Source organism: Lissotriton helveticus, chromosome 5_1 (assembly GCF_964261635.1).
Source record: "Lissotriton helveticus chromosome 5_1, aLisHel1.1, whole genome shotgun sequence".
Classification (NCBI taxonomy): domain Eukaryota; kingdom Metazoa; phylum Chordata; class Amphibia; order Caudata; family Salamandridae; genus Lissotriton; species Lissotriton helveticus.
In genome coordinates this window covers 1,571,979,807-1,572,000,742 of record NC_136065.1, presented here as the reverse complement: position 1 = coordinate 1,572,000,742, position 20,936 = coordinate 1,571,979,807, and positions in this window count along the sequence as shown.

The window sequence follows — 20,936 nt, the reverse complement described above, 5'->3', positions numbered from 1 at the left end:
CATCTAACTCTTGTTGTAAATCATTTGCAGTGCAAAATGCACACAGTACGGCATTAATGAATAACATTGTTGCATAAAAAATACAAAACCACATTAGACATTTCTAATGATTTCTTTTGTCAAAACATTGCATCTGAAAGTATGTATTTGATAGCTTTCTAAATAATGGGGACCCACTTCAATTTTGTCCACTCCCACAGGGATTCAAGAATAGCCAGGGGCTATTCTCAGCAACAGAGTTACTACAGACTGATGATGACGAGGCATTGTCATATGTCGATGGTATCTATCTGACAGATGATGACCTGGATAGGCACTTGAACAGGGTGAACACCATTATACTGAGCTTCGCCTCTGAGGGTTATAAATTAAATTTCAAGAAATTAAGAATTGCCCATCTCAACGTCCTTTTCTTAGGATATGAACTATCTATCAAGTGAAGGCAAAAGCCTCACAGCCAACTTTGTAGAAAAGTGTGGGCTGCTCCAACCTCCAAAAACGCTGAAAAACTTACAGTCGATACTAGGTTTCCTTAATTTTGGAAGAACTTACATTCTGAATTATGCAGAAAGGGTTAATCTTCTCTACGAATTAATCAAACCTGATTTTAAAATCACATATTGGACGCAAGAACACACAGAAATCCTGCGTTCACTTCAAGCTGACATGTTAGCAACAAATCACTTACAAACATGCGTAAACGTACGCAACTTAGTGATCCGAATCATTCCGGGTCAATGCGGATTCACCTACTTAACTTTGAACTGAGGTAAAAACATACCAATTGCATACACATGACATTTGTATACTCAAGCAGAAATTAAATTTACATCCACAGAAAAAACAATTGTGACAGCAGTTCAAACCGCTGTAGCAAAAGAAAGAGCCCTAGGACAGGGAAAACGCATTAGGGTTGTGACACCTGCACCAGCCTTAGAGGCAGTTACAAAAGCAAGCATTCTGAATGCCAAGGCTTTACATCCAAGATGTATACAATGGGTTCATTCTCTTGCTTCAACTGATGTTGAATATGTTTTTGGTCCTTATTTGAAAACACAAGCATTCCTGCAATACGAACACAAATGTCCTCTACCTACTGAAATTCTCCCTCTTGATCAGTACGAATTTATCATTTAAACTGATGGTTCTGCACAACCCTCTACGAGGGGTAATCAAGCTAATAGTGCAGCATGCGCGATCGTTAAAGGTCGTATGCGCAATGGCAAATTCAGTCCTAAGGTTACAAAATTGCAATCTCTAGGAGATTGTACAGCTCAGCGAGCTGAACTACAAGCATTCATAATGGCACTTGAAAATACAGATCGCGAATTCCCCACACTCATAGTGCGATTCCTTTTACTGTGTTCAATCATATAATGAATATTTACAGAATTGGCTTCAAAATGGTTTTAAAGATGCAAAAGGTGGCACAATCAAGCACAAAACGCTTTGGGAACAAGTAGTTCAGTTACGAGATACACATGCTGAGTCATCAACGTGATGGCGTTCACGTTGCAAGGAATTTTTATTGGCTGATGATGCCTCGAAAGGGGCTATGCAAACGGCTTCCATAGCTGCAATCACTCATTCAAAAACGAAAATAGACAGTGAAATAATACTGGCTGTCAGTGCTTCAAGCAAAGGCAGCAGTGCAGCATTACCTAAAAAGTTTCCACTCATATATAATTGATGCAAACAACGTTCCATTTGCTTAAATACCTGGAGTGGGGGATAGGGTAATTCCAAACATGGAACGAAGAGCAACTTTGATTAATGAAGCACATCTGGGACATGGTCTGATACATCAGGTGATCTCTAAAACAATATTAACATTAAAAGAGATGTACTGGTGGCCAGGGATGAATGCACATATTCACATCTTGGTCACTAACTGCATGAACTGCAATAGAGATCGCAGTACAGAACGCCACCAGACACCTGACTACAGCGTAGTCAGCCCAGTACAGACACCATTGTTAGACAGCATTAGACTATCTACGTGCAGGCGTCACATTGGACGAATGCAGTCCCACAAACACTAAGTCATGGTTCCTATGGATGTGGCCTCAGTACTCGGCTGACGCTCAAACTGTTGTAAAAGATTTGCGAGTCTTTATCGGCACATACACAATAGGCACACTACACTCTGACCAGGGCCCTGCTTTTAGCTCTCGGGCATACAAGGAAGACATGGCCAGATTGGGCGTAGCATTGCGGTATTCTTCTCCATTCCATCCAGAGGGAAATTCTGTTGTGAAAAGAAAAAAACGGGACATAAAGCAGTCTGTAACAGCTAGGGTATTAGGTTCGGGTGGTAGGTGGGTCAAACATCTTTATGGGGTCCAACGTGCATTAAACAATTTGCCAAGAATTTCTCTTTGGACTTGAACGTTGGTACCGGACCTTGATTGTCATGGGACAGTGGTGGAAAATAAGAAATTTGATATCAAAGATTGTTTGGCTGTTTTACAGCACTTTATTAAATTAAAATCAAAACAAGGCCAGGGGATCCATTGGAGGGGGTGGTTCTCGGTTCCCCGTTGGGGACCAAGCCGCGATCCGACCGCGACAGGTGCTTCCAAGTTGGGAGGTGTGGGGTGGGGGGGTGTTGGGGGTTGAGTTTGGATGGGGGGGTTTGGTTGCCTTAAACTGCTGCTGTCAGTATCTTGGGTTGTGTGCATGCTGGACCGTTGGGGCCTTCGTGGCTCATATAGTGCTATTGTCAAATGTCATCTGCTCAGACTAGGGGGTGGGTAGCTCCAGGCACGGTGCGCATTGTGAGTTGGAACGTGAGGGGGGTCCTGGACAAGGTGAAGCGGGGGCGGTGCTCCGCTATGTCAAGAGAGCTGGGGCAGATGTATTAATGCTCCAGGAGACTCATCTGCTGGGGACAAAAGCACTTTGCCTTCAGCGATTCGGGTTCTTACATGTTTACCACGCAGGCTTTACCAGGGGTTCCGGGGGGGTTGCATTCCTCATACACCGTAGAATCTCCTATACATATGAGCAGAGTTGGTCTGACCCACAGGGTAGGTACATCTTTGTCCAGGGGAGGATCGGGGGAGATAGAGCGACATTTGGCAGTGTCTATGCCCCACCGCTGCTACAGTGGCCTCTGGTGGAGAAGGTTATGTCCCTCTGGGGTGGTATGCCCGACACTCTAGCCGTGGTTGGGGGTGATTGGAATGACGAGATGGATGTGCGCCTGGATCGGTGGCGGAGGGGGATGGGGGATGCAGAAGTGGATGTGGAGGGACCCCCCACCAAGCTTTGGGCCCTTGCCACGGGATTGGATTGGACAGATGTCTGGAGGTTTGGGCACGGAGCGAGCCGAGAGTATACCTATTTCTCCTCCGTGCATGGATCATTCTCTAGACTAGATTACTTATTTGTTCCTAGGGGTCTGGCACAGAGGATTGTGGCCTCTGACATCCTGCCGAGGGCTCTGTCGGATCACTCGCCGGTGGCCCTCACCCTTAGATTAGGCCCGTCTGGGCTTCCGTTCCGTTGGTGCATGTCCAGATGGCAGCTGTTACAGGGCCCCTATAGAGAACATATGTCTAGGGAAATTGACAGCTACCTGACTACCAATCATAACTCAGTGGAGTCCCAGACGACCCTCTGGGAGGCACTCAAACCTACCCTACGAGGGGTAGACATATCCTGGTGCGCGGCGGCTCGAGCGGAGAGGCGGCGGGATCTGGTGCGGCGAGAGATGAAGCTGGAAGCGCTGGAGCGCAGGAGTAGGGAGGAGAGTGGTAGATTGATAGGGCGGCAACTAATACTAGCTCAGCAGCAATACACGGTGGTCCTACTTGAGGAGGCGAGGCAGGAATGGCTTGCTAGTTGTAGTCGAGTGTACCAATGGGGAGACAAGTCCTGTAAGATGCTGCATCGCCTGTGTCAGGGCACTCTCCATGCTCAGCCGCTGCCCCAGCTGTTGGACCCGGTGGGCTCTCCGATCTCTGAACCGTCGGTTATCGCAGAGAGCTTCGCAATATATTTTGAGGGACTGTACGCGCCCCTGGAGTGCCTACCGGCGGAGACCGTTCAGCGGTTCATTGATGACCTCCCCCCGCGGTCGGTTACGGATGAGGTCCGAGATCTGTTGGATAAGCCCTTCACAGATGAGGAGCTGGGCTCTGCCCTTGGCGAACTCAACCCGGGTAAGGCACCGGGCCCCAACGGGTTCCCCTGTGAATTTTTTTGAACGGGTCCATGTGCAGTTGGGCCCACGCCTGCGCCCAGTAATCGAGGAGGCGCGGGACAGTGGGGTGCTCCCGCCGGACTGGAGGCATGCTGAGGTGGTGGTCTTCTTGAAGCCGGGTGGCTCCGGAGAGCCACGCGTCTTACCGCCCGATATCACTGATCAATACCGAAGCCAAGGTCATGGCCAAGGCCCTGGCCAATAGGCTTAAGCCGCACATTACGGACCTGGCTCATTCTGACCAGGCCGGTTTTATGCCCCGGCGGGCCACTCGGCATGATATCAGGCATGCCCAGGTGCGGTCTCGGCTTGGAGGAACCTAGATGAGCGGGTTGCCCTGTTTCTGGCAGACATGGATCGTACCTTCGATTCCCTAAGTTGGACCTACTTGTTTGCCCTTCTACGCCGCCTTAACTTAGGTCCTCGTTTTTTGGCCTACTTGCAGCTGTTATACACCGGCCTCACGGCCTCTGTGCGAGTCGGGGGAGCGGTGTCCCAGTCTTTTGCGGTTCAGAGGGGTACGCGACAGGGGTGTCCCCTCTCTCCATACCTGTTTGCGCTCGCCATGGAGCCTTTGGCCGCGTGGGTGCGCATTGACGCCCAACTCAAGGGCTTTCGCTGGTCCCCGGGCCTAACGGACAAAATAGCATTGTACGCCGACGACGTATTGTTCTTTCTCACGGATCTTGATCGGTTGGGGCCACGGCTGTTGCGTATATTGCAGATCTTTGGGGAGTCCTACGGCCTCTATGTGAACCCGGGTAAATCCATATTGTGGGTGCTGGGCGGCGGGGGGCCACCTGGGGACTGGGCGGCGGCCTTACAGCTGGCCCCTGGAGGAATGAAGTACCTGGGAGTGTCTCCCGCGCTCTTAACCTTGCTCCGCTGTGGGACCGCACGCGGGAGGATATAAAGGCATGGGGCCGCATGCCATTGTCCATCTTCGGGAGGTCGGCAATTTTTAAAATGGTGGCGCTCCCACGACTTGTATATCAATTACAGAATCATTCCTACCCTGTTCCGCCTCGCTGGTTTCAGCAAGTTAATTCAGCACTAGGTGTGTTCCTGTGGGAGGGTGGGACCGTCAGGGTTGCGCTGCGGACTTGCTTTCGGTCCACCTATATGGGAGGCCTCGCTACCTCTGACATACTTTCGTATTATCAAGCCGCGCATCTTTTGGTCCTCAATGATTGGTGGTACGGGGACAGGGGGGATCCGGCATACGCTGTTGAATGCCACCTGATGGGCTCGTCGTCCATTCGTACCCTTTTATACTCTGCACCACTTCGGTGGAATCTTCCATCCGCCACGCAGGTGGTCTTTTCAGTCTGGCGGCAGGCGCTGCGCCGGATGGGATGGTGGGGAGTCCTCACTCGGGAGACCCCTCTCTGGCACAATGGTCGCTTGCCCCAAATGCAGACCCTTAGGGGTTTCGGCGGGTGGGACGCCATAGGAATCTCCTCATTCGGAGATGTGATGTCCGGTGATACCTTGAAATCGTTCCAAGACCTGCAAAATGAATTTGGGATGCCCCGCTCTCAATTCTTTCGCTTCCTCCAACTTCGACACGCACTGACACCATACCTGACGGACATGGACACCCTTCCAGACTTTAGCCCACTTGAAGCGCAGCTGTTCATGGGGGAATTGCCAGAGAAGAAATTGTCCCGTATATACCAGTCCTTAGTGCGACACTGTTCCCCAGACCTACAGAGGTTGCGAGATGCGTGGGTGGGGTATGTTGGGGAATTGGAGGAGGAAGACTGGATGGAGGCCCTGGCGATTCCTAGGGGGGGCGGCGATATCCACCCGTCTGAGACTTGTACAATTTAAATACTTCCACCGCACATACTTTACCAGGGAGCGCCTGTGGAGGGCGGGTATGATAGGGTCCCCTGAATGCCTGCGATGTGGCTCTGAGGTAGGCACACTTCTGCACACAACAGGGGACTGCCCGGCGCTGCATAGGTTCTGGACCGGGGTCTTTCGATGTCTTTCAGAAGTGCTGGCGTGGGACCTGCCTAGATAACCAAAACTGGCGTTGTTACACGTTATGGAGGGGGTAATCGCTATAAACATCACTTATTGTTGCTTGGTTTGACACTGGCCAAACGTGACATAGCTAGAGCTTGGAAGGCGCCTCTGGCCCCGTCTCTGGCTGCATGGCGGAACGGCATGGACTTCTGCATGGGGCTGGAGAAACCTATCTTCTTAGCCAGGGGTTGTCCCTGTAAGCACTTTCGGATTTGGAAAAGGTGGGCGGACTACAGGGGACTGGACCTGGACCCCTCCCTGGAAAATGAGCCCACTCTGACACTTTAAATACTCGCAAGAGTTGGGAGCACAATGGTAGTGCTCTGATAGTCCTAGCATGTAACTATTACTTATTTTATTGTTCTCAGTAAACTGGTATGTGGTAGCAGCGCAACCGGGGGGGTGGAGGGGGCGGGGGGAGGGTTCGTATTGTATGAAAATGTCAGACACTATTGTACTCGTTTCATTGCTGTGTGCAACAGAACCCGGTGATCGGGGCTTTGCATTTATATATTGGTGCAGACTAATAAAAAGAGTTGTGGGAAAAAAAAATCAAAACAAAGCAACGTGTTCCTGAAGCCAACCACCAGTGGGGAAAAAGCAGCCATCCCAGCAAGGCCTGTCTGGATCCCAAAGCTTGGTGATCTAGTCAGAGAAAGGATCTTGGACATAAAGGAATTTGGGCCTTCTTACAGACAACCATTACCTGTCCTAGCAATCCACGGATCAAGAACACACTTCTGCCACTCCTTGCTGGTAAAAAGGAGAAAAGATTTGTGTCCATCGACCTGATCAAACCACACTAGGTGGCCGATACTAAGCAGTAGGCCAAGTGGACTCCGACAACGTAGCAGACACACTCCTCTAGCTACAATCCAAGAGGTTCAAACTGAGAGACTTATCATCGAGGTTCAAACTGAGAGACTTATCACCTTTGAAGATTCTACAGTAAGAAATGAAGGACTAAGCAAAAAAGCTATGGAACTCGTCCCTCTTGAGACCCAAATAACAGTTAATCCTGATACACCTGTCTACAACGAAGTAACAAGTGATCAACTGGTTCCAGCAATTTCAACGAATTCTGATGCAATTTGAAACATTGACAGAACTGCTCCTGGCTATTAACTTTGATATGTTTTCTGAGGATCCCAGTGAACCTGAAATGACGCCAGCACAAAGAACTTTCAAAGAACAAGCAACAGACTTTTTTTCATCACCTGAAAAAGACTTATTTGGTTTCACCATGGATTGAACTATGGATTGTTTTGGGAATATTCTTCTTTCTACTTTGGTTAGATCTGGTAATAACTCTGGGTATGCTGATAAATGGAAGATATATTCAAATGGACACAACAAGTAAAAGAGTGAACTTACTTCTCCAGCCACACAAAATCATCCCGTCTTGAAGCAAGAGACTTGTCAGCAGTGAACATCACAGCTGTTCCTATACCAGATGGTATTGTTTGGGATAGAACTGAATATGACATTTTTGGCCCGTCTGAGCTTTTGAAGATTCCACACTTATTTAAGATTTCTTTAAGTGACTTTATTACCTCTAATACCTTTTCTGATGATTGGGACTTCAAGACTGTTAATAACATGATGTCTGATCCAGAAATGTCTCCAGTATTCACAAATCATGAATATTTAGAAAGTTCATCAGACTATGAACAAATGCATTGTTATAAACAATCTGGTCATCATTTCTTGCACAAATCTGCATCACCTAGAAATGTATTTATGTATAACGAATGGGAACATTGTACTACACCTCCAAAGGGTAGCTCAAAAACGTTTGCAATGAACTTTCCTTATTTTTCAGGGTTCAGTGTATCCAATGCTGAATCATTTTACTGTAAAAATGTGAACAAGACAGGAACAAAAAATATCTTGACTAATACAAAACAAATTTATTCTGCAGCCTTTTTTGCCCAACTGTCTAGACAGGGTTTCAACTTTTGGGAAGACAACATTGAGACAAAATCCTTCTGGGGTACAAAAGATTGGCAAGTGCAGGGGGTAGAAGCTTTATTTAGAACCCGTATCATCCCTGAGCAAATTATGTTTTTGAATGACACTGTCCAACAAACTTCTTGCCTTGGGTTAGCCAAGATCAAAGACATGAACACTCCGTCCATACCTGCACCTGCAAGTAATAGCACTACACAGGGGGAGGTCGACGTACATATTATTTTGCATCACAACAGATCAGATCCAGATTGGAACAAATGATTGCTCTGGCCCATAGACACAAACAACTGTCAAGATCGATTCCTGAACAAAACACAGAGTGTCACTATCAATAGGCCAGACCCAAGCTATGTTCAAAGACAGCATTCGGGGGTAGTAACAACATACAGTGTAGGGAAACCTTGCCTTGATTGGTTACACAAAGCTACATTGGAGGATGTAAAACAACACTTATCTTTACTTAAAGAAGGCGCAGACCTTGGGGAATTCTTGCTAGGACCAAGAAATCGCGTAAAAAAATGTTTCATATATGCCGGTATCTACGCTGCTTATAACGAAACATGGAAGATTACCCAAGTAGAGACTGCAGAATGAATACGAGAAATTGATCGTATTAATTTAGAGAAATCTCTCTCTGTAGTAGACAATGGGTTAACGACTCTGTCGTCCAGGATATATTCCTTGGACAGCATTGTGTCTTCTGCCGTAGACCTCATGGAACAAGGCTTGGTCATGTTGCAACATGGTCAGTTTCAATTACATTCTATCATGCTATTAGGCTGGATGCTACAAAACTTGCATTCAGACTATGTGCCTTGGCGTTTAATCAAAACTACGTCACTGTTTTCAGAATTCAATCTCACTGATAAAGAGATCAAACTGGCACATAGAGGAGCAGACTATACGGTGCTGAGCATTGAAAAACTGGAAAAATTACGATTCACTGTGGCAGAAAAACCAGCTACTGTGTGGATCATACATGGTAAAATTACTCTGCCTGTTACAATTTTCCATTTTCAGTATTGCCTAAAACATATACCAGTGGGCAATATGAAATATGAAATAATATGAAAGGTTGGGTAAAGAATACATCAAGACATCCTGGGATTTACCTTACACACACAGATGTTGGAGTGGGCGTGAAGTGTTTCTTAGTGGTACTAACTGTGAAAACGCACTAAGCGGTTCTCTCCTATGTCAGGGTATTAACTTACAGGGGCCTGTGATGGTTCCACTACAAACTTATCCTGTCACCTGCAAGGCTCATCAACTGCAGTGATTAATCCAATTTTTGGACAACTTTCAAATGGAAGTTACCTCATGTTGAATGATCACAGCTGCTGTGGCATGTTGTCAGGTATCCCATATCTAGTAACTGTTACATCCAGGGTCACTTGCTGTATGCAATTATTGTTTCCACAAATAGACACAGTCAGAGAGTCGCCTTTATGGCCTTCACTGAACATCTCTTCTATACAAATTGATACTCTAAGCAGAATGAAAGCCATTCTTTTGCAACAAACAGTGCCACTGACCTCGGCCAGAGAAACCTATGATCTACAAGTCACAAGGACTTCTGCCGAGATACATGCCCTTTTGAATACAAACTGCCCTATACATTTCTCAGAAATGTTGGAACGTATCTTAAACATGTCTGATGTGGGCGGTATTGTACATGTATTTAAGAATGTGTGTTCAGGACTTTTAGCACCTTTTCAAGCAGTCCTCGGATTTATTCCTAACTTCGTGCACTCTCTGTTTGACGGACTGCCGCTCCTTTTAGCACTCTTTGCAGGGATCCTGTTTTTATTCCTACTGCTGCGATATGACAAGCCAAATCACCAACGACACCCAATTCACCGTAGAGAGAGCTCTACTGGAGATGAAGTGTCGTGAGCGCATCGTCCAAATTTTGGGTTTACCTCGTCTACGAGAATTAAATACCACATGGTTTCTGTCATTCAGACCAATCTGGCAAGATTGCATCTTACCTGTTCTACGCTGCCTGCTTTGCGGTAAAGAATGCATGCTAGACATCTGTCTAACACTCCCATCAGTCATGCCTATGGATTTCTATTCTCTGCTGGGCCCTGTAACTGCACATGCTCTGTGTGGTCCCCAGCTACTACCAATTCTGATGACGGCATTCATTGAAATCTCACGGACGCAAATTGCTACTGCTGAGGTACGAGAGGATACAACAGGCACACAGGTAACATCTGATACGAACATTGCTGATGCGACCAATGCTGAAGGCGATAGTTCACATCTATGTGCGGTTAATCTTCTAAACAAGGTATTCCAACTTTTACCCACAACGGTAGATTACTTTTTGTCTACTGAAATAGAAGATTTCATGTTCTCTCCAAGCCCGAACACTGACTTTTGATTTGGCACACAGTGTACTGGGATGACTCTGAATCTGACCTTCATTTTTTCAAAACAGAGACTAACTTTGGAACTTTTTTCCTATGATTAATTTTTTTTTCTCCAAATTTGTATTTTTTATTTTTGGCACGGTAATCTGCTTATAGTAGAACTATTCATAGAGAACAGAATTCTTTGAAAAACCTACCAGAAACAATATGTCACCTTGTCACCGACAATTGATTTATATAATCTGACGTGAAATGGTTTGGGCCCTTTTTCTTATGTATTTACGAGCCATTTCATCATATGTATATATATATTAATGTTCATTCATTTAGAATTCACTGTAAATATATGCTTGGAATGATACATTGCTTTAATATGTACAGCACCATTGTATTTTTTATGCATAGCAACACTTTTGAATGCATTTTTAGACATTTGTTTTCTAGTCATGTTTTACCAAATCATGCGATACTCTAGTTTAGATATGTTTAACATGTTTAGGATTTAGTAATGTCATTCATACGAAAGTGGATTCGGTGTTGTGTGTTGATTTAGATACCGTATGTAGGTCTCCCTACTTATGCCCTTTTATAGGCACAACTCCCGTTGCCCTTATTTAGGCACAGCAATCCAACCCTTATTTAGGCATTATCCGTGCTGACCAAATACAGTCATGGTCACCTACATCCGACGTCACGACGAGTTCTTGGGAAACCAGACTCTTAAGCCTTTAGGACTTCCCCTTGCTAGAGTTATTGATTTCTCCAAGAACTCATTTATTATGCATGAACATCTTTTCCTTAGGGGTTCATTCATGACGTTCCTATGCCCGACTTTTACGTCAATACTGGCATACCTAAAACACCTTCAAGGTATAAATATACTACGGTGCACGGTACGGTCGAGCTGCATACTTGCACGACATGGTTCGTCACAGCAAGTTCGGAAGAATATCGAGTCCCCGCCTGACGCACTGAGCAGACGCTATTATCCTCCTCGCAGAGAATCCAGTTCCAGTATTTCTGACTCCCCTTGCGGGTGTTAGAGATCGAGACCCGGAAAGAGATTCCAACCTCTCTCATTCTAAGGTATGGAGCGGACTAGAACCTAGAGGGATTTTTGGGAAATCTTGCCAATACCAATCTAAACTATAGCTAAACTAAACTATAGCGAAGCAATACCTGCTTCTCACCTCATACTACACTTAGGTTAGGTACACTGGGGTAGAACTAGCTAGAAGCACCAGGTGACTATTAATATTTTAGCCTGTGTTATTTATGTATGTGTTTTTATGAATAACTCTGCTTTTCCCCAAATAAGCTCCCCTTCCCCCTCTGGTCTCCACTTGTATCATTAGCGCGGGGATGCCTCCGGGTCACCAGGCGCTTTATAAATCGCTAAATAAATAAATAAATATATCATAGCTACAAGCCATGCTATTGCAGTATTATTTTATCTTTCTGCTAACGCTGTACGTATTATACTTCGCATTCTGTCTTACGATTGTAGCAGCTCATATCTATTGTACGAGAAATAAGACTGTTCAATAAACCCTTTTTATTGAAACGCCCGTCTATCTATTTCTGTGTAACCTCTGTAGAAATGAAGCATGCACGATTGACTGAGTGAAACTGTTATCTATTGCTTCCACGATTATGAGACTCTTCCGATTCTACAGGGAAACAAAGTTGTCATGTTTATGCGGTTGTCAGAAACTAATCCCTTCTTGTTCATTCAAGAAGTTTCTAGTGACCTCTGAGTTAGCTGGCACACACAAGTAATTAAGTTTAATGTACTCGAAAGAGACATACTGACCTCAGTCCTATGTCAAAACTATAGTGTATATTATTCCAATGCGCAGAGCCTATCAGGGATTTAGGAACTGCACTACACTGAAAATAGTTCCTAAGTGATGGCGTGACCTTAATCCTCTGCTCAGGGGTACTTTTTTTCAGTATTTATTTAGTATTTGGTGCAACCTGAAGGCCTGGTGACTCCCTCACTGTAGCTTATGATTTATCAAAGTTTTTTGCCTCCCTCCCTACCTCCTCATCCAGCTTGAAAGTAATCACAAATGGGTCCAAATCTGCCCATCCTCTACCTCTCCCTGTGCTCCTTAATGTATATCTGGAGACCCCCTCCACAGAAGCACTCCCATCCTCTGCCTTCTTCCTACCTTTACCCTCCTTCAGTCCAGGGAAATCCACTAGTTCCGTGGATACATGCCTGTTGGACCTGGCCCTTTTTGCAGGTTCACCCCTAACCTTTTTGCATCTCTCCCAGTCTTTTTCTCTGTGTAGTGTTAGTAGTTTTGGGCCTCCGGGCACTTTAGCACTGTAGTCCAGTGTAAAGTGCGTGCGTTCTGTGTTACATTTAGTGAGAAGGGGCCTGCCCTTCCATAGGATTGCATGGGGGATTCCCTGCTCAGTGTGTATCAGTAGTAATCCCTGTTATTAGAGGAGCAGTATGGTCAAGTCTGGTATGTAGGAAATCGTGAGAATAAATGCTGTGCAATGGTGTGTGCATATTTATTATGACTTTGTGAGAAATGCCACTTTTAGAAGTTTGCATTCCTGTGTGCTATCTGCCTGCCTGATATGAGTTGGGATAACCATAATTGGCTTATTTGGTTTACCTGTTAGTCCCTAGGATAAGTGCACTGTGTGTGCCCAGGGCTGGTAGACCAAATACTGCTGGTGGGCCTGCAGCACTGATTTGCGCCACCCACAGAAGCAGCTTTAAAAGTATGTTTCAGCCCTGCCATTGCAGAGTCTATAGGCAGTCCAGAACTGCCTTTGTAACTGTGAAGTGCACCCATTCCCAGTCCCTGCACCTTCCCTTTGCCATGTAGGACACACATATGGCAGGGCGTGTTGTATGTGACAGGAAGAACATGCCTAGGTCTCTGTAGCATGTTCTAATAGCGAGTTACCTTCCATTTCACTCTGACTACTGTGAAGCTATCCGTTCTCATAGGCCAGAATGGGCAGGTTGAGGAATAACTTCTATAATCCTATCAGACCCCAGGGACATGATTGGAACTTCGAGTTTGATATGTTTATGCTCAGGACAATGAGATACACCTTTTAGTAAGGACCATTTATATATCCCATGTTCGAGAATGCCTCTTCTGGAAACGCGGTATTTTCTTGCCTGAGCTTTCCGGTAGGGTTTGCTAGTATGTGTATTGGCCATCTGGTTTTGGAGCAGCTGGGTCAGACCTGGCTGAAGAGAGAGATTGGCAGTCAGAGCATGCAGAGGGGTGACTCTTTGATCTGAGCAGGGCTATGCCTGGTAAGGTGAATGATGGCTCCCCTTCCCACTGTGCGTCTGATAGCAGACCCCCTCTTCCTCAAAGGCAGGATGCAGCATCATAAATAAAGTGCTCCAGGATGACACCAACCTGGGTCTGGCTTGGCTCAGTGATTTGTGACTTTTCTGAGAACAAAGTATTTTGGTGGTATAAGTAAAGGGGTTGTGACCCCATGAAGTGGGTCAGAGTTCCTGTGCTGTTCCTGACTTGCTGGGGGGCTTGCTGCTGCTGGGGCCCAGGAGGAACTGCCATAGGGGCTTACCTCCCTGCTGCAGGGCCCTGTGTGCTGGCCTCCCCGGGCCCAGCTATGCCCCAAGGGACCATTCTACTTCTTTTCAGCCTCCAGGACTTTTGGCTGCATCTAGCGCCTTGTAAGCGCGTTTATTTTTATTTCTCCTGAAGAGGAAAAGCGTGGGTTGTGCAGCGCTGAGCTGCCACCCTTGGAGAGGGAATCCTGATGTGAGGGATTCCCCGTGTTGCAGGAGATGGCGGGTGCCCATCCCGCTCGTTCGATCTAAATTGCAGGTACCCACCTCGCTTATTTTTATATTTAACCTCTGAGGGAACCTACCCCTCATTGCCACCGTGAAAGAAGAAGAAGAAGAAGACGGCCGCCGCGATTACTCAGCGACCAGAAAGTCAGGCACATCTGCCTGGGACATGGACTAGGCCTGCCAGCTGCTGGATATCCGCAGTTCCTGAGCTGGGCACCCAGGAGCTGAGGGAAGCCCCCCGGGTGCTGAAGGGAAGTTTGGCTGCGTGCTGAGGAGGACGGGAGCCTACCCCGCCTCCCCGTTTGCCGATGACCAGTCCCGGGTCCCAGGAGGGGGCCCGGGTGAAGTGGGGAAAGGCGACAAGGCCACAAGTGGCAGTGCGGGGCTCCTGCAAGCGAAGAAGCAGCGGCCGGAGTGAGGAGGCCGGTGGGAGTGGTGACGCAGGTCTCCCATGTGCGAGGGAGAGCCCTGCGGAGCAACTGCGCCACACCAGGGCGGGCAGCAGCCACGAGATGAGCATGAGTTGAGAAGTTCCTGAGGGAGACACAGGAGGCATAGTGGTACCAGGGCCCCCTTGTGCTGATTCCCAGCTGCACCACACCAGCACGGGCAGCTGCAACACTACGCATCTTTTTCAGAGGGCACATTGCGTGCCCAGGCCCATGTTCATCTTCACAGCTGCCCAGCAAGTAGTGGGCAGCTGCTACGTTTAGGCCGTCCGTTCTTTGGGGCATTTTGGTGTGAGATAGGAGTGAGATGCACTCCTCTGCCCCAGTACTTTCACAGCTGCGCAGCACTTAATGCCAGCTGCAACGTTTAGGTATGCGCAATTGCACCCATGGATTTCCGCCCTGACATTTTGGACATAGGGCATTTGAGCTCCCTTTGAGAAGGCCAGTTGGCCAGGGGGACTGTTAGATTTATAGGGCGCCAGGCCCTAAAGTGATTTATGTGGTGCTAGGAAATGTGATGAATGTATTAGGATTTATGCACTCTGTTTTATGCCTCTAAATGTGGTTTTATGATAATGAGGTTTTGCAGACTGTGTTCCTGTCTGAGTTATTCTCTACTGTGGTTTGTGCTAATGAGGTTATTTCCTAACTGAGCTTTATGTATGAGGTTTATTGCATAATGTGTTTAGGCTTATGTATTTTACACCTAGGGTCATGATGACTGCCTAATATGATTTATGATGGCCTAATGTGTTTTATACTTGTGAGGCCTATTGCCTTAGGTAATGATTGGATAAGGTAGTATGCTTGCGATGCCCATTGCATCTTGTGATGTATTCCCTACTGTGGTTTATGTTGTTGATTATGCTGCTGAGACTTATCAGCTAATGTGAGTTATGCTTAGGAGGGTGTCTAACCCTAATGTAGTTATCGCCTTATCCCATGTTATGACCTTTTAGGTTGGTGTCTCCCGCTAATGTGTGTTCGGCTTGCGAGGCCTACGGCCTAATTCGAGGATTACATAATGATGTTATGCTTGCGACAGGGGCAGCTGGTCCATAAGGGCGCCGGGGCACGCCTCACTAGTCAAAATCAATACGAAAAATTGTTCACGGGTAGCAAGAAATGTAAGCAGACGACGGACGCAATTCGCCTGGTTACATTTCCGCTCTTTGCTGGCAGCTGCTTCACAGCTTCAAGTGCGCATGACAGAGTCTGAGTCATTCAACAATAAAGGCACAGCGCACGCACGTAGGCGAGAGCAGCAGGAGTCCAGAAATGGACTCCTATTGCGCATCTGCGAGCAGAGCGATTTTTATTTCAGCACGGCTACTCCATTGACATTACATTAGGCATGCTGTGCATGCCTAGTGTAGTGCAGGAGTCTGTAGATAGGATCCTGCTCGGGCGGTGACGTACAGTCGCCCCATGCCCTGTCAAATGGCAGGATAACGCCGAGTAGCCACCCCCAGTCGCATCCAGTCTTATGATTTGCCACTTGGACTCGGAGACGTGATGCGACGCAGGACTGGCAGAGGAGATGCCTCATCCTGGTAAGTTATTTGTTTTTATTTTATTTAATTAACACCCGCCCCCGGCATCCCCCCTAGTCATGCTGGCAGCGACTGCAGTTGTGCAAATGGTACATATGTAGGAGTGTATTTCTGACTTTGCAGATTCTAGTCTAGATATTGAAGTGTTTTTGAATCTAGTTAGTCTGGACAGCATTTGGAAATTAGTGGCAATTACGCACTTTTGAGCTCCTGTTATATTAAGTTTCAAAATACGGGTCACAATAGACTTTTACCTTCGCTTAGTCATAGAGGACATTGGGACAATAGTAAAGGCAGTATTAATCCTGTCTTCGCTCCACACAGTCTGCAGCAGCAGAATTCGCATTTAGTCTGGATCTACCAGCTAAACCTAACAAGCATTGGCATAGCCAATAGGTCTCGCCTTTGGGACTTTATTAGTGTGTAACCATGCAACAGTTAATGTTATTGCACCAAGGATATTGTGCTGCATAACTAAATACTTATAAGGTCCCACAAGCGAGACCTATTGGCTATGCCAATGCTTTTTCTAATAGCTGCTGAGGAGATAGAGTAAGTCGACACAAAAACCTCTCTATTAAGGGGCGGTTTAACTTGCTTATTGAGTAATTTCTCTCTTGATATCTCATTAGCTCTTACTTCAGCCGCATCAACTATTTCTTTGAGGTAACTTCTGGAAAGAGATCTGTTATTGTATCTTGCATGAAAATGGCAAGCTTATCTGCATGTGAAGTAATGCAAACCTGAACATCTTGAACACCAAACATCCAACTTAGGCCACCTCCACACAGCCCTATTTGTGTAAATTGCACATTCATTCGGGACTAGACTGGGATCCAAAATAGCCCTCGCCCCTCGCAAAAATGCCCTACTCCCTTCCTCCTCTTCCCTCTCTCTCTCTTCGCTCTCTGTCCTCTCTCCTTAAGCCATCATCTTGCATCCCCTCCCCCACCCGCTGTATTTACCTAAGGCAGCTGAAGAAAGTGGCAGAGGTTCTAGTATCGCCCCCCTCCAATTGCTCCAGGCTCCAACACACTGGGGAAATGCCCGGACAGGCCAAGTCCGCATTCATTTGTCACACACATGCACGACATTTGTAACTAGCCAATGATGGACGTATGGACAGCTTGCATGTTTTTCCATGCTTGGAGAAACCTTTGGGAATCCGCCCTTTATTGTTATTTTTTTCAGTGTGTATTTGTAGCCAGACAGTGAGCCCTCTCTCTCTTCAAATTCTGTGCACAAATGCGGTAGAAGTGGTGAGGAAACGCACAGCACGATCTGCATGCTTAATCTAGCAATCGGTTGCTTTCCACGCGCATAAAGGGAGCTTGGTGTGCACTACATACTGAAGCAATAATCACTGTTTAGAAACAAGGGGGCATATTACCAAGGGCCGTATCGCCGCTTTAGCGGGAATTTTTCCCGCTAAAGCGGCGATAATTTCATCGCCCTATTACCTAGCTGTCGCTAACACCAGTTAGCGACAGCTAATAGGCGATAGCGGGCATTTAGGGGCCCACTTTGCATGTCAGCGATATTTATCGCTAATGACATGCAAAGTGGGCGTGCCAAGATGTTAGCGACTGAAAACAGTCGCTAACATCGCTATCCCATATTACCAACTTTTGGAAATAATCGCGCTAAGCGCGATTATCTCCAAAAGCTAACGCCTGCCCAGAGCAGTTCTTAGCCATGTTATCCAATGGAAGGTGGATAACATGGCTAAGAGCATTTGCTCGGTAATGCATGAATGTCGCTGACTTTTCAGCGATATTCATGCATTTCGGCCGATTTTTATCGCTTAGGAGATAAACCTTGATAATATCAAGGCTCCTAAGCGATCAAAATCGGCTATGCTCGGTGATATAATTTTGGCCGCTAACCAAGCTGAGCGATATTTTTCGCTCATGCTTGGTAATATGCCCCAAGATCCCCTGTGTGCATTAATGTCTGCCTGGTAACTTAACGGCACCTCTAGGCATCAACAAATGTTTATTAGAATAGTAAGTAAACTGTTTCCGGAGATTGGCCTGCTTCTTTTTTATTATTAACTCCTAGGTACTGAAGCGATGAATACCACCTTTTCTGTCAAGTGATGCAGAAGGTGCGCAAATAGAGTGCGCCACAGCTGTGCGCACACATTAAAAGGCCGCCGCGAGCCCTCCAGTGACAAGCTTCCGCGCGTGTAGCCAAGGGTCATTTTGAGTCACGCAGTCTTCAAGCAGCGTCAGAAAAGAAAAGGGCAACTTGCAGCGTGTGCCTCCTTGATGGTTAAATGGAAGCTAATTTGAAGGCCCCAAGATCAGGCTTTCAAGGAGGAAAAAAAACCTATTTTCTCCCATCCTGCTTTGTGTCTGCGACAGCCAGGAGACGCAAAGCAGTAACTGGGAGTCGATGTCGCCCTTTCCTCTGAGGGTTTGGAGTGGCCGGGAGCAGCGCCAGGCCTTCTTCCCCTATTGATTCTCAGCACCTCCAGGAATGTGACATCATTATCAGCACTGACCTTTGCTTGCAGGACCCTGGGGCTTTGGTTGGCACGAGCCTCATTGTGATGTATCTCCCGAGAAAACGGGACTAGGCCAGTGCCTAGAAAATCACGGGTCTTCCTGCTTCTCCACCGTCTCCCTTGCGGTGAATTCTGCCAGCGAAGCTAGTGTTTGGCACTTTACACATGCTGGATTTTTTTTTTAATGCTCAGTCCAATTGGGACCAAAATGCACAATGTAAAATGACACAAGAGATGAAAGGAAGCCTGTTTAAGAAAGATAAATCTTGCACTGCCCTGTTCAAATGAGTACTACAAAAACAAGCATTTCGAGAAAGATACGACCCGCAGCAGTTGAAGCTGCCTAGCCCTAAAAAACAAGCACAAACACGTGCACCTCGCGCTGCGGGGGGAAGAGGAGGAGGGGCGGGCGCGATTCATTGGTGGGAGCGATAATTGCTGCCAGATTGCAGCGCGCGCTCCTGCAAGTGAATCTCCTGACGTGCACGCGTTGCCATTGAAGGCAATGGAACGCGTGCACGTGCTTGGCTGAAAAGCCAAAGTGATCGGAAAAGGTCTTTTTGCCTTTGCAGCGCATGCGTGCTGCGAAGGCGAGACCTAAAAATGGCTACCAGGAGTAAAGATAAATAAAATGTCATGTATTTTGTGTGGAGTTTCTGTTTCTAAGGTCTTGACTCAGCTGCCACCAGATCGGGAATGAGGTAGATTAAAAGTGTATTTGAGGTACTTATGTCAATGTTTTCCAGCAAGTTACTCAGCCAGTCACCACAACAGAGTGCCCCGTATTAGATTGTAGGTAAAAATGTTGGAAAAACGCACTTAGATATGTTACTGTTCACTGGCACGGAGCTCCTCGAAGGAGCTAGTGTTTGAAGGACAAGTGAGAACGCTATGCATGAACACACATAAAATAGCGCAAAGACACCTGTGTGTGTTTATTTAATTTATGGCCACAGTCCACTTATTGCGTAACCGCATCGCTGCGGTGGCTATTCCGCCGCAGCGCTAAGGGGGCGGGGCAGGCGGCCGCGCGGTGGCCGCATGCTGATGACGGAACCGCTCCGTCATCAGCCGCGGTTGGGCTGTGCTCATGATGGAGCGGTTCCGTCATGGCCCCGCCCGCTCAATAGAACGGGCCGCGCAGGCACGAAATCAGCGCCACGCAGGCGCGGCGGTCGGGCCATGACGGAACCGCTCTGTCATCAGCACAGCCCAACCGCAGCTGATGACGGAGCGGTTCCGTCATCAGCATGGAAAGGGTTAACACCTCGCAGTCGAAAGCGGTGCGCGAGACGTTACCAGTGCTTGGTGTAAAATACCAGGATGTGGCACTGAGACACTGCAGGATACATCATAAAATGAACGGAGTTCAGGCAGTATCTTTTAAATAACATTGCGCCGCACCTGAATAGAGCAGTAAAAATCAATGCAGAATGTAACATATCCCCGTCCGAGCTGCGTACTATCCTAGGTTTTTCCTTGTCAAGTTTTGTTTAATCTTATCCATGTATTGTATGCTACTATTAAGCGCTGCTGTTTTGCATTGCAATGCGTACAGTGCTGTACTTTAATGAGGTGTGTATTGTTGTGTTATGTTACATTCTGCTTTGATGTTTACTACTCTAATCGAGTGCCAAGGGGGTTTCCCGGATTGAATTGGATGTCCGGATTTGTGCTGTTGTCATGTGCTATGTTGCACTGTATTGCACTGTTGTATGCTATAGTTTTCTGTACTGTATTGTGCGGTAACTTTGTGCACTATGCTTTTTATACCAGTCTTATGTTTGCTCCATAGTTCTGAGGCTTGCTGGACTGTGCTGTGCTTTGCTACACTATACTTTGTGGTGTTTTACTTGCTTTGCTGCGCTGCACTATCCTGCGCACTATTGATGTATACAGGAATGGCCAGCAGTCTGTGCTTTGCTGTACAGAGTTACACCAATCAGCTGCAGCTCTGCCACGGTTGAGCTCACAGCACTCTGACACACAGACTGGGGCGATGGGATTTTAATTAGGGAGGAAAATGT